Source organism: Pyxicephalus adspersus, chromosome 2 (assembly GCF_032062135.1).
Source record: "Pyxicephalus adspersus chromosome 2, UCB_Pads_2.0, whole genome shotgun sequence".
Lineage (NCBI taxonomy): Eukaryota > Metazoa > Chordata > Amphibia > Anura > Pyxicephalidae > Pyxicephalus > Pyxicephalus adspersus.
The window spans coordinates 75397350-75410925 of record NC_092859.1 but is presented as its reverse complement, the minus strand read 5'-3'; the positions used below and the strand labels follow the sequence as shown (position 1 = coordinate 75410925).

Genomic DNA, 13576 nt, shown 5'->3' with positions numbered 1-13576 from the left:
ATAAAGCCGGTACAGCTGTCCTTTGGAGCCATTAGTACCGTATTTTTCGCCGTATAAGACGCACTTTTTCTCCCCCAAAACTGGGGGGGAAAAGTGGGTGCGTCTTATACGGCAAAGGCCGTTTTAAAAAATAATTAAAACAACATACTCACCCGATACCCCGATCCTGCGTACGTCTCCTCTTCTCTCCTCTCCTCGATGCTGGCTGCAGCGCGTGTCTCCTCCTTCCCGCAAAGCACAGCGAGAAGAAGCCGGCACACGCGCCCCCGCAAAGCACGGAACACGGAAGCAAGCTGATCCCTGCCCTAAAGGAGTTCCCTGGCGGAGAAAAAGGTAAGTAATCAGAAGGGGATCAGAAGGGGAATTTAAATTGGCACAGGGTGATCAGAAGGGGAATTTAAATTGGCACAGGGTGATCAGAAGGGGAATTTAAATTGGCACAGGGTGATCAGAAGGCGAATTTAAATTGGCACAGGGTGATCAGAAGGCGAATTTAAATTGGCACAGAGTGATCAGAAGGGGAATTTAAATTGGCACAGAGTGATCAGAAGGGGAATTTAAATTGGCACAGGGTGATCAGAAGGGGAATTTGAATGGCACAGGGTGATCAGAAGGGGAATTTAAATTGGCACAGAGTGATCAGAAGGGGAATACGGTATGAATGGCACATGAGTGATCAGAAGGGGAATAGTACAGTATTTGGTTCAGAATCTTTTTTTTCTAGATTTTCCTCCTTTAAAATTGGGTGCGTCTTATATGCCGGAGTGTCTTATACGGCGAAAAATACGGTAGTTGCTGTGAATAAAACTTAACATGGTTTTCTCAGTTTTACCTGTCAAGACTGTGCAAAAAAAATAAAATGAGGTTGACAGGTAGGGGTTCCAACTAACCTGTTTTGGTGGGAACTACTGACTTTGTTCCCCGATTCCTGCTCAGCTTATAGAGCAATGAAATCCCTGCAGAATATATGCAACTGGTGAGCCTTATCTGACCACGTATGTCGAAAGGAATTGTATATAGGCATCTCCTGAGGAAGCAATTTAAAGCGAAACACTAAGGAACACTACCCAAGCCAGTCTTTTCAAATTATTTATTATTATATGACTAATAACTTATTTTATCTGTGGTTACAATTGTTGTTTTATAAATATTAAAGTGTTTGTATTAATGTTTATGTACTTTTGAAATCCCATATGCTTCTTTTTAAAAGTTGTTCTCATCAAGTAGTGAGTAGTACTTTCTAGACCCAATTACTTTTATCTAGACCAAATTCTTTATATCTTCCTATATAAACACTTTGTATAGCAACTTTGTATACTATACAATATATAGACTTGAACCCTGAATGTTTTATATCAGTGGTCGCCAACCAGTGGTCCATGGAGAAAATTTGGGTGGTCGACAGAAAAAAATGGATAATATTTGCAATTTTTATGTTTTATTAATAATAGAACAAAAATACTATTATAAATAATTCTTATATTCTGAATGACAATTTTCGCCTTTATATTGCACTCATTTTACGAACTGTACTAAAGACGGAAAAACAAGGGAGGCCTTAAGTTGTATGAGGCAACTGTTGCTGAGCTGTGTGCTTCAGTATTGTTACCTTACCTGTTACCTAAACTAGTATGTATTTTCTTTAATTGTTATATTTAATGGCATCAAATAGTTTGACTTTGATAACTATCATTTCTAGTTTGGTCTTAGATTGGAATAAAATAAACCCATAATGAGTGAGAAATAGCAAATATTTGGCATTTCTTTAGTAATACCAGAGATAATGCAACTAATGATAATAGTAACAATAGTAATACTTCACTTAACCGTCAGCTGATCAATAAATCAGAGCCTCCTCAGTCCTTGTCAGGCACAATTAAGAAGATCATTATTTTCCAAATGTATTTATATTTTTTTAAAAATTCCTAATAATGGTCTGGAAGATTTAAAATAATGAATTAAGTGGTCTGTGAGGTCCAAAAGGTTGGCGACCACTGCTTTATATTACATACTCCCAATGCTTGCACTCTTTACAGATACACCCGTACTGCCATTTTAGGATTACCAGGCTGCATATTTCACTACAAAAACTGTAATCCATAATGACTGTAAAAAAAGTGTAACACTAACTTTGAGGGTCTTTACACAAAATTATTACAGGTTTACTGATGTGGTACTTGGATAAAGTGACAGGAAATTTCTTTTTCATTAAAGTTAAAAACATATATTTTAATTCATTTGATTATTAATCACACCCAAGCTGGTGATCTTATGTTCCCACTATTTTTGCTGCTAATAACCAGATGGCTAATTTAGCTGTCAGCTGGACAGATTTTACTTAATCAACCCAACAGATATCCCAAGTTATGTAACCCTGAGCAGCACATACAGGATGTAATTGACTCTGGTTCTTAATCTACAGAGATGTTTTTTCATGACTTATTAAAACTCCTATGGGCCTATTTATAAAGATGTGGCAATCAGATAACAGATTCACTGCTTCATGATTCATATAGCTGAATACACTCATAAAATTATAGTGACTGATATGGTTTTACAACACTGTACTACAAGCATGACAATGGATTTACTTTTTCAACAATAATAACAAGACATTTATTAATTATTTTCCAGGATATGTAAAGGGTATCATGTACCCCTATACTCATTCTCCAGGGTGAAGTGCCAGTTATAGGAGGCCTTCCTAATAAAGGGGGCTTACAGATTCCAAATACAACTTCTTTTTGTTATACTTATTTCATGTAAACAAATAAAACCAAGACATTAGTAACACTGTACAGGAGGATAGAGAGGGCCCTCCTACGTTTCAGAGCATCAGGCAGCAGAGGAGAATTCTGGGGAGCAAGGAGTAAGTTAAGTTAATTTCCATATTTATCATTCCACAGAAAAAAGCAAGAAGTCCAAAGGGTTATCCATGGCAAGGGTATTAGTTTTCTCCAAAGTTCATTTTTTTTTTTAGGGCCCAGGAATTAAAATGGTTTATCCAGTTCTACAGTACAACTGTACCCATTCTTAGAGCCTGCAATGGGTCCCAGTTAGTGCTTTGGCTGAAGCTAATACAATTAGTTCCTGTGATTGTGATCTTACTGACAGTGCTTGCTGACAGTAAGATCACACAGGGAACAAACAATCAATATTCTAGGTAACCTGTTGCTGCAGAACTATGGGATAAATGAGGTTCCAACCTGATGTATTACAGAATCCCACAACATAAAGAAGACAATACATAAAATGTAAAATAAGTACTTTTAGAAATTATAATCATACATGCGTTATATTCATACATCACACTTTTAAACAAAAAAAATCATACATTTAGGCTATACTTAGACTGGCAGTAAGAATATGGTTACCGCTACCTCACACCGGAGAGTCGCTGCCTCAAGGGAGACGATGAATGTAGCATCTACTCCTGACATTCTAATAGAGTACTGGATTGTCTATTTGGGAAAAACAATTAGACAAAATTTCATTTGCCTGGTCCAATCCCATTCTTTCCCAAGATCTGTCAGGCTAGATACAGTTCCCGGTAGACATAAAACTGTATCCTGATGCAGTCAAAAAAAATGTCCAAATTAGCAGTGTGTCATTTCATGAACTTGTACATGACAAAAATGTCAGCTCAATCAGTTAAGGCATAGTTTACATGGACGTTTTCCCCAGCGTTTACCCTGAGGCTTTAAAAACCCATGTTTGAAATCCCCATGCATTCCAATGTGCTAATTCACAACAGGAAGTTTCCTTGAGGCACGTTTATTAGCATTATCTTTAACGTTGCTTGTAATGTTTAAAAAAAAAATGCGGGGTTAACGCTGGAATACGCCCAAAAACGCAGGCAAACGCTTCTATTGATTTAAATGGGGCGTTTTTCCATGTTTTCCCGCGTTTATAAGCACTTAAAACATAAACGCAGTAAAAACGCAGTAAAAACGCAGGAAAACGCGGCATAGACATTTTCCAGGGTTTTAAAGGCAAGCTTTAAAACGCTAATTAAAGTGCAAAAAACTCATATGAACACAGTAGGAACCTGTACATACGTTTTTAAAACCGTACGCTGTAGACCCAGCCTTAAAAAAAAAACCAATGGCAAAGGTATTATTTTAAAGTAAATGTAGGTTTATTAATAGATTTTCCTTTTTCTATGATGGTTTAGATTTAATAAGTTTGTAAAGTTTAAAAGCCTGCATCTTTATGAAGTAATTAAAAATGCATTTAGATAATCAGTGAACAATAGATTTCATTTATAATATAACTATACTTTCTTTTTCCTCAATTATTGTGTAAAAGAAAAAAGCATATATTTAATTGAAGAGCTATTATTATTTGCATTGACACAGTGGTTGTTTAATGAATAAGTGCCTATATAACTTAAAATTAAAATTGGAATCTATGTTTTTTTGTTTTGTTTTTGCTTTTTTAATATGAATGTGAATACAGGTTGGCTGCCTGATCCAGCTTTAACAGTTACAAAAAAAAAAAACCTTTCCAGGCTGGCCAGTTAATCTTCAAGTCTTGCTTATACATAGATTCCTATTAAAGAGCAAATGAGACAGATACATGCTGGTCGCGAAGTAGAAATCTGTCATTATATTCCTTTTAAATATAAAGTTAAAATATATACAATACTATGTAAAAGCTTTAGGTAAGTGTGAAAAATGCTGTAAACTTTAAATGCTTTCACAAATAGAAGTGTTAAGAGTTTATTTTTAAACAATTAATATTGCACAGAGGAAGAACAGAAGAGAAATCTTAATGAAAACAATATGTGATGTGACCACCCTTTGCCTTCAAAACTGCATCAATTCTTCTAGGTACACGTGTACACAGCAACCTTCTGCATTTTCAAGTAATGACATTTTTCTGAACCCCAGTTCTTATGTCTTCATGCATAGTTGCTTGGCCTTGGCTCCATGTATGAGGTATGGCTTTTTGACTGCAATTCTTCCATGAAGACCTCTTCTGGCCAGACTTCCCAAGACAGTAGATGGGTGTACCTGGATCCCAGATGCTCTGCTGGTTATCTTCTAATTTTCACATTAAAGTAAGCATGATGTGTCTGTCATCTGCTGTAATAGGATTCCTTGGCTAACCACTATGGTCTATGGTCCTCCACATTGCCTGTTTCTTTGTGCTTCTTCAAAAGAGCTTTAAAATCTTTGTCTGCGTGAGACCTTGCAGTGGTAGTAGAACTACCTTGTGTCTTGATGTGCTAAGTCTTCCCATGGTGTATGAACTGTGCCATGAAACTGTCTTCCACAACCTCATCTTTGGTAGCAGAGTTTGGTTGTATCTCACCCAGGCTTAGGCCTCCTACACAGTTGTTTTGTTTCATTTAATGACTGTGTATAACCTACACTTGAGAATGCATGTTTGGTATAATTGGTTAATCATACACCTGACCAGAATCCAACAAAATCTCTGACTTTGTGCAGACAATCTGGAAGAATTGAAGCTGATTTGAAAGCAAATGGTAGACACACCAAATACTGATTGAAAATTTGATTTTGAAAGTTAAGAAGACTGCTAGCTCACTCTTCTTGTAAATATCTAAGAATAAACAATTCAAATGTATATTTGTGAAACCATTCTTACTTACAGCATTTTTGTACACCTGCCTAAAACGTTTACACAGTATTGTGTATATATATGTTGCTCTCTTTTTTAGAACACAGCTTCCTCTACAGTGGCAGCTGTGCATTCCTCAATTGCAGAAATATGCTAGTTCCCTTTACCAGCTCCCTCAGCAAATCAGTTGGTAGCACAATCTGATGTATTCTTATGATAGCTGAATACCTTTTCCTAAAGCCTGTTCTAGAACATTTACTAAATAATTGGAAACAGTGCATGTTGCAGTTTTTCTGTAAACGGATAAACATACCTGTGTGCTCACCTTCTGCCCGTCACTACATTATAGCTGAACAAAGAACTTGGCTCTAATAATCCGTTAGTCCAGCAGAAGCTACAGATGAATGTTATACAGTCTCCTGCTGCTAACTGCCAGACTATTTAGTAAGTTCCTTTGTATTAAATTATGGGCTGCTGCCTTGTTTAAGTTTGAAACTAAAATCATGGTGAGTCACAAAGTTTCTGAAAGCAAGGGCGTACTTAACACAAAAGCTATATGTCAAAAGTTCTCCCTATTTTGCATATTCAGGGCTTAGAGGAAAAAAGTAAAAAGTTGAATAATTTAAACTGATGCATATGTCACTTGAATTTTGCTAATGCAATTATTAGAACCCTAGGCTATAGTCCATATGGTAATATCCCCATTTTTCTCTATGAAGTAATGGAGATCAAGGCAACATCAACACATGTCAATATTGAGAGTTGAATATGGGAAGTGATAGGAAAAAGATAATAGGAAAAAATACCACAAACTGTAGAAACTAATGGAAGGACTGTTTCTCCATTAGTCCCTCCCATCCACCCTTTGAGTGTATGAATCCAAATTTCCAAAGGGAAATTGAACACAATAAATCTCACCAGTCTTTACGTGAGGGTATGCTTTCCCGTATTTTCACCTGATACTTAAACTGTGTACAGATGTTAGATTTTATTCTTGATCTCAACATCCATGGTTCCAAGCTATCAGGAGTGCACAAGAGTTTGGAATATTTCCAAGTGGATTACTCTTTACTTGTGGCTGTTTTAAAGGGACCTATAGATATAGCTGCCTCCAACCATGTTGCTCTTTGTCCTAGCAGTTAACAGCTGGTTGATAGGCATAAGTGTTTGTTTAAGCAGTGGACTGGATAGACAACTGATTGCCAGATACTGCAATTAGAATCTCAAAGTGTCAGATCTACTGTGAAAGCCTGTGGTATTTACAGTGAATGAGACTCCCCATTTGCCAACTCTTATCATAAAACCCTATAATTCAAGGGAGTGATAAATGTTATGGAGTAGTGGTAGATGGGTGGACTGGATGTGTTGCAACTGCCGTGTAACCATTGCAAACCCATCCCTGTAGACAAACCCCTATTGTTCTGTTGGAATTTTGGTTTTTATTCTAGTAATTAAGAAAAGGGCTTTCTAACACTTTATTAGCTTCTTTCTTCTTTTGTTTGACAACAGAAACTTGAACCATATTCCTTCATTTCTTGCTTTGTCGCACAGTCAGGAAGGAAATCTCCAAATGCTGACACAGGTGAAAAAAACACCTATCTCGTGTACAACACAGAGGGTGGCACTGTTAAACTTTTGTTTGGAAAAATCAAATTGCTTGGTTTTCATGCTACCTCATTTTAACTGACCCTCAAACAAGTAAAAGTAATTTGGTTTTACTAATATGTTCTAAAATGTAACTAATATGTGTTACCTGTATAAATTGTTTGTGTCACCAACAAGTTACGAAAGCCAAAAAGTCATCATATATAGTCTTAGCCTTAGATATATAGAGATATTTATATATATATAGAGAGAGAGAGATATAGAGAGATAAATATAGAGAGAGATAGATAGACACTCATAAACACAATACAGCCTGTATAGAACGTACGTTCATCGCGCATGCTCGGAACATGCACGATCACTGAACGACCGTACACACGATAGATGGTGAACGATCGTCGTCCAATCGGATCTGCCGGGCCGGTTGTTCATTTCAACGACTATCTTCGTTCGTCCGCATCGTCGGTCACTTTTTTTTAAGAACGATTTTTGGTCAATCGGTCGTTCGTCGTTCATTTCCAACAATAATAATTGGACGTGTGTACGCAGCTTTATGATTGCATAAAAAGACCTCAAGGTACTAGAACCAGTAAAATCCTGGCAGTGATTCTCATTCTTTTCCAGTTTATACAAAAATAAGAAATGTTTTTTATTGGGCATATACCTTAAAACATTAAAATGAAAGACTAAGGTTGTTCTATGCCGGGGTATAAGCAGCCACAAAACCACAGCCACAGACCTATACAACAGACATGGTAATGATCTGCGATAAACTAGAAATAGGAATAGAACTTACAATCTATCAGTAATAAATTCAAACCATCCCTTGAAAACTATTTTTATTGAATCTGTATTACTATAGATTTTCCAATGTGCACACCCAAAAACAAACACACAGATATTTATTAAACCTATCAATATAAAATATATAATAACATAAAATATAATATATATGATATAAAAATCAAAAAAGCTTACTAAATAACATTTAATCTAATGAAAATCTGTACTAAGATTCACATGCATCCCACATCCATACATACATAACCTAAAGGAAGAGGTTCCTCATACCTTTGTCCATTATCGGAACAACTTTATTGTTTTTTAGGCGGATTCCCTAGGACAGTGTTTCTCAACTAGGTTTCCTCGAGAGGTTGCTAAGGGGTTCCTTGTGCCATGAGAAATTTGTGCCTCTTAGGTCAGTTTACCAGACACCAATGGCCTTCTAGTTATCTGTAATGGTAACATTGTTTCCAATAGTCACCAATGTAAGAGTGATTCTTCTTACTGACCATCACACTATTGCACTGTGAGCTGTGCATATAGTAATTATCGGAGGGGTTTCCTGAAAGAGATTTTCAAGGGTTACTCCATGGAAAAAAGGTTGAGAAACACTGCCTTAGAATCATGTTACAGTTTTGATGCTACACTATCCTTTAGTTGTGGAGCCACCCTAAAGAGCACACGTCTGTCCAATGGATCTGTAAACACATATGGGAAATATATTCCTCTAAAATTGTGGAGCCCACTAACAGCATGTATGAGTATCGATGCCACATCAATGGAGACAATGAGAGTGGAGTATGGTATTTACAGAGAAGAACATTCTGACTTTTTAGTCTGACATACAGATTTTAATTTGTTGTTCGTAGCCAAGAGGAAATAAAGCAGAATGGAAATTAACATGAGAAAAAAATCCTCCTCCACAGTAATTGGAGTCTCAAGGCTGTTTCTATAGGAACAATTTCACAGAGCAGAGCTGTACCCTGATGTTCACTAAACTGCTAAGTACTGAGGTCTGTGATCACACATTACCACCATGCCCCTTTCCAGTATTCCAGCCTCCTTCCATCCTCCCAGATCTTGTGTTACACACATACTACAAGTTCTTTTCTTCATATTCCTTTCATTATATGTGTGGGCAGACGTTCCACATCTTTGCTGTTTGTGTGACGTGTAAGGCACAACTCAGCAATAGGTTGTTGTCAAGGACCATGCTCTACAACTGGCCTACAAAATCCTTACACTGAATGTACAATTTAAAGCAATTTCATTAGTAATATAGAGTAGTTGTAAATTCTGAAATACGTATTCTGGGATACATGACATATGTATACCAGGAGGCTGCAGGTTTCTTATTCAGTCCTTCCTGCCGTGGTGGTAGAAGGGGGGGTCCTCCCCCCAAAATTTCAAAACCCATATCCATGATGGTCACTTTGTTCTGTTTCCTGTGCTCATTTTTACATTTTTTTACGGTTAAGATTTTCCTTCTACACTCTTTGGAAGTGCTTACACCCCTTTGAACATTGTTGTAGAATTGAGACTATTATTTTGCTGAAGCATAACATTTAAATCATAACTAAGCTTACTGAAGTACTCTTTACATCCAACAGTCCAGAGATTGTAGGGTGCCTGGTCCCTCTCTGAGTGCTGTGGTTCCATCTACTTCTCCTTACAGCTTTACTTTGTTTTTTGTAAGGTAGGGTGTCAGTGGAAGGAACCAGATGGACCAGGCATCCAACAATCTAAGACAAGTTGGATTCTAAGGATTTTTAAGCATAGGTAATTATTTAATGAGTAGGTATTACTTCATTCTTGTGAAGGTGGGATTGTTTTTAAATTCTTCCAGCCTACCTGTATGATAGATTTTTTGTCTTACTTTGGTGTCTCTACAGTTGTTGACTCAAGACTTGCAGGGGTTTCCTTCTAAAGTCAGTATTAGAATACTTAGAGATCAGTAAGAATTCAGTCTATGATCAGTTAGGGAATTATTTCATGCATTTAAAATGACCTGTGCAGACTTATGAAAGCCAAGCAATGCCAATTCAGAAGCAGAAGACTAACACTTGTGTGTTCTAGACTCTAGATTGCTGAGTGATAGATTTCCAGCACACACACTTTTCTTTTTATCCAACAATTTCTACTTTCAAGGTACCTTTTTTCTGTGTTTAAAAGTTTTAGTCTACTGACACCTTGTCTACAATTCTGGTGTTTCTGGCTTGAAAACAGCTACTTACAAGCATGTGAAATTTCAACAAGATGAACTAATGGCACTCTGCCCATTCTAACTGCAACAGAATTGATATATATCAAGGTACCCACAGCTATAAAATGATATTTGTCTATGAAAGCTATTTGATACATATCCCAATTTTTGAAGAATACACTATTAGCAATGATCCTGATTATGTGAGTGCTTAAACTGTCCCAAGAAAAGGTTATCCGAGTACTCAAAAGCTAATTAAAGAAAAGCTCTCATATTGCTTTTTGGAATAGGCATTACAGAATGTGTGGGGCAGAGCTGTGGACTAATATTGCAATGCACCCGTATACTACCTAAAATAACTGGTTATCATTTAACAGATGTTTAACTTTAAATGGCTATTGAATGGTGTTTGGTGGCCAGGGCTTTACTTACTCTGACTGCAACCCCACTGCATGCTAATAAAGCTTTCAAAACTGGTAGAATAATGGAGTTTATGTTCACCAATAATCTGTGTTTACATTTCCAAAGTACTATCCATCTGAGCTGGAAGAGCAGCAGGAGGAAATGAAAGCCAAAAATCTGCCGCAATATTACATTTGCCAATTCTGTCGCCATTCTGGACTCTTAAGCGGCTAGTTCTGGAGTGTGCAGTATGGTGTACAAACTGTACAATGGTCATAGTGCCAATCAATTATTAGCTGTTATACAGATGGTATCTGTAAATTAGCCTATGAAGACAAATATCTAAAATATTAGTCATCACCTATAAAGCCTTCCTTGTTTACACAGACTATAAAAATATAAAACACTGAAAAGTTTCCATAGAAAGAATTCTTTAAGTTCTGGTGTGTGCTGAATGATGAACAAACTGTGCAATGATTAAAGGACAAATTAAAAAAATGATGATGATGTATGTCTGCTCTAAATCCTCCAGATGTTTTTAGAGAGCATTATTACCACTATTCAAGGCATAATATCAACATATTATAAACCTTGATTTTTTCTGATTTTACAGTATACCACAACCTGGCCACTTGGCAACTTGGTTCTAGATACTGTATTATCTCCTGATGCTTTGGTATTGGATTAGCTAATGATGGGCCACTTTGTACAGGAACAGTTTAGGCACCCATAAGAAAAGCTGAGGTTGAAATATACATACATAGCTTTGCACTAAGGGAATTACTGAAAAATCATTAGGATAATAAAACGTACACTGAGACATTCTGTTCAGTGTTAATGTGGATTTGTACACCAAAGGATAAAATATAACTCCACACTAAAGCTGCATACACCTGCTAGATTTTATGTGTCTGGAAACAATCTTTGTGCTGTTTGCTGACCACACAGTGCTGTTTTGTTCCTTGGAGAGGGGAGAAGGATGTAAGGGGGGCATGCCACTGGATTCTTCCCATATGAAATTACAGCAGTCATCCCCACCTGCCAAGCAGATTGCTAAATGACATCAGGGGACCACTGTACACAAACTAGATTTTCTCTCTGGATGATCATGGTTGTTTGTTTTGGGCAACAATTATCTATATTAGCTGAATGGCTTAAACTATGTATACATAGATGTATAATTATTATTATTACACACTATTAATATAGCACCAACATATTACGTAGCGTTTTACAGTCCATTGTCATATCACTACCTGTCCCTTAAACAAGCTCACAATCCAAGTCCCTACCATAGTCATATATCTTTTACTACAATCTAATGTCAATTTTGGTCGGAAGCCAATTAACCTAACTGAATGTTTTTTGAATGTGGGAAGAAACCGGAGTACCAGGAAGAAATGCACGCAAACACAGGGAGAACCTACAAACTCTATACAGATAGTCTACTGGCCCTGATTTGAACCTTTTACCTAGCACTGCAAAGGCCAAAGTGCTAACCTCTGAGACACTGTGCTACCCGTGCTAGCAAAATAAATATAATAAGCTTTCAGTGTCCAGAAAAATCACTATGGCACCAACCCTTTTCTTTAGGTGCACTTACAATAAAAGGGAAGCAAAGTAATATTGAAAGCATATCAACATTAAGGATTGCCCCACTATGTATTGGTAAAACTTAAAGATAGTGTTCTCAGTTTAAGGCTGCCAATGCAGTATTCTTCCAAATTCAAAATTGTTAGCAATACTTTGCTGCCTCACATCAGCTTAGCAGTTTATCCTGTATCTAATGTGATCACTGCTTGTAGCAACACAAAGCTGCTAAAGCCTTTCCACAGTACCAACAAATCAGAATGGAAAGATGGAACCAAAAGGTATTTATGAGCATTTCGAGTTATGTACAAATTTTACTAGCTTGCACTGGATCAACATATAATATTATGGTAGGCTTACATTAATTTTAACTTTTTGTCATAGTTCATAGAAGGGCTTAACAATTCGGAGGTAGAGTGTAACAGGTATCAAGGTGGTAACTACTATGAAAATGTCATGAAAAATAATGCAACATAATATGAAATATAAAGTCCAACAACTCCAGGTTGTTTCCTCCAAAGTTTATAACTCAAAATGGAATTCTGTGGGAATGGAATGGGTAGGATAATGTGAAAGAAAAAAAGAAACTGGCATAGAAGTTTCTTGTATAAATTAAATCATTATCATCCTTACAATCCTCAGAATTTCCAAAAGCCATAGACTGCTGTGTTTTTGATGAAACAGTCAATATTTCTGCAACAAAAATGAGCTATTGCTTTTTTTTTCCATTGTGTTTGCTTTATCCTAATTAACAAAGTCAGAACTGAGATGAACACCACAAAGCATGGCACTGATCACAAATGCTGGAGGGTTCAACATCACTTCCACTGACCACCAAGAGGGAATTTTTGTGGCCACCAATGATGTTGGTTGCCATTACTGATACCAGATTCATTCCAGGTTTGCTGGATCACCCAGCTTCACTGATAAAAGTGTATCCTCTCCAGCCTTGGGGAGCTATATTAAATTAGGTCATATGATTCCACAAATGTCTAAGCACCTCTAGTAGTTGCTATACAAGTCTAGGTGAGGTAAGGGTAATTTTTTTTACTGCTTCAAAAGAAAGAAGTTCATCTTTAGAAAGTGATTAACATGACCTTGGGGTACAACCAAGAGAATTATCTTCATATCAAAAAAGCTTAGGTAAAGCTTTTTTGATATGAAGACCTGTGCCTGGAATCCAACTCCTCTGGTCTGCCACCTGTCTCCACATTGAGGCCGCTCCACCTTTCCTTTTTGAGGTAGGGTGACCCCAAGGGTCGCAACCTGGTGACCCCCAGCAGTAAAAGGCCCAGTGGCATCAAGGCTACTGGCCCATCACCCCTTGCGGGGTGCCCTGGTGAAGACCTGGTGTTACTTAGACTCTGCGCCTTGGATGATCCCGATTCTAAATTCCACATGGACATT

The 13576-nt window shown here is 37.1% G+C and overlaps 1 protein-coding gene across 1 annotated transcript in view; it reads right to left on the bottom strand.

Annotated features, from left to right (window-relative positions):
- Positions 1–13576, bottom strand: part of GPRIN1 (G protein regulated inducer of neurite outgrowth 1) — a 34537-nt gene that overhangs the window by 10337 nt on the left and 10624 nt on the right. The window lies entirely within an intron of this gene.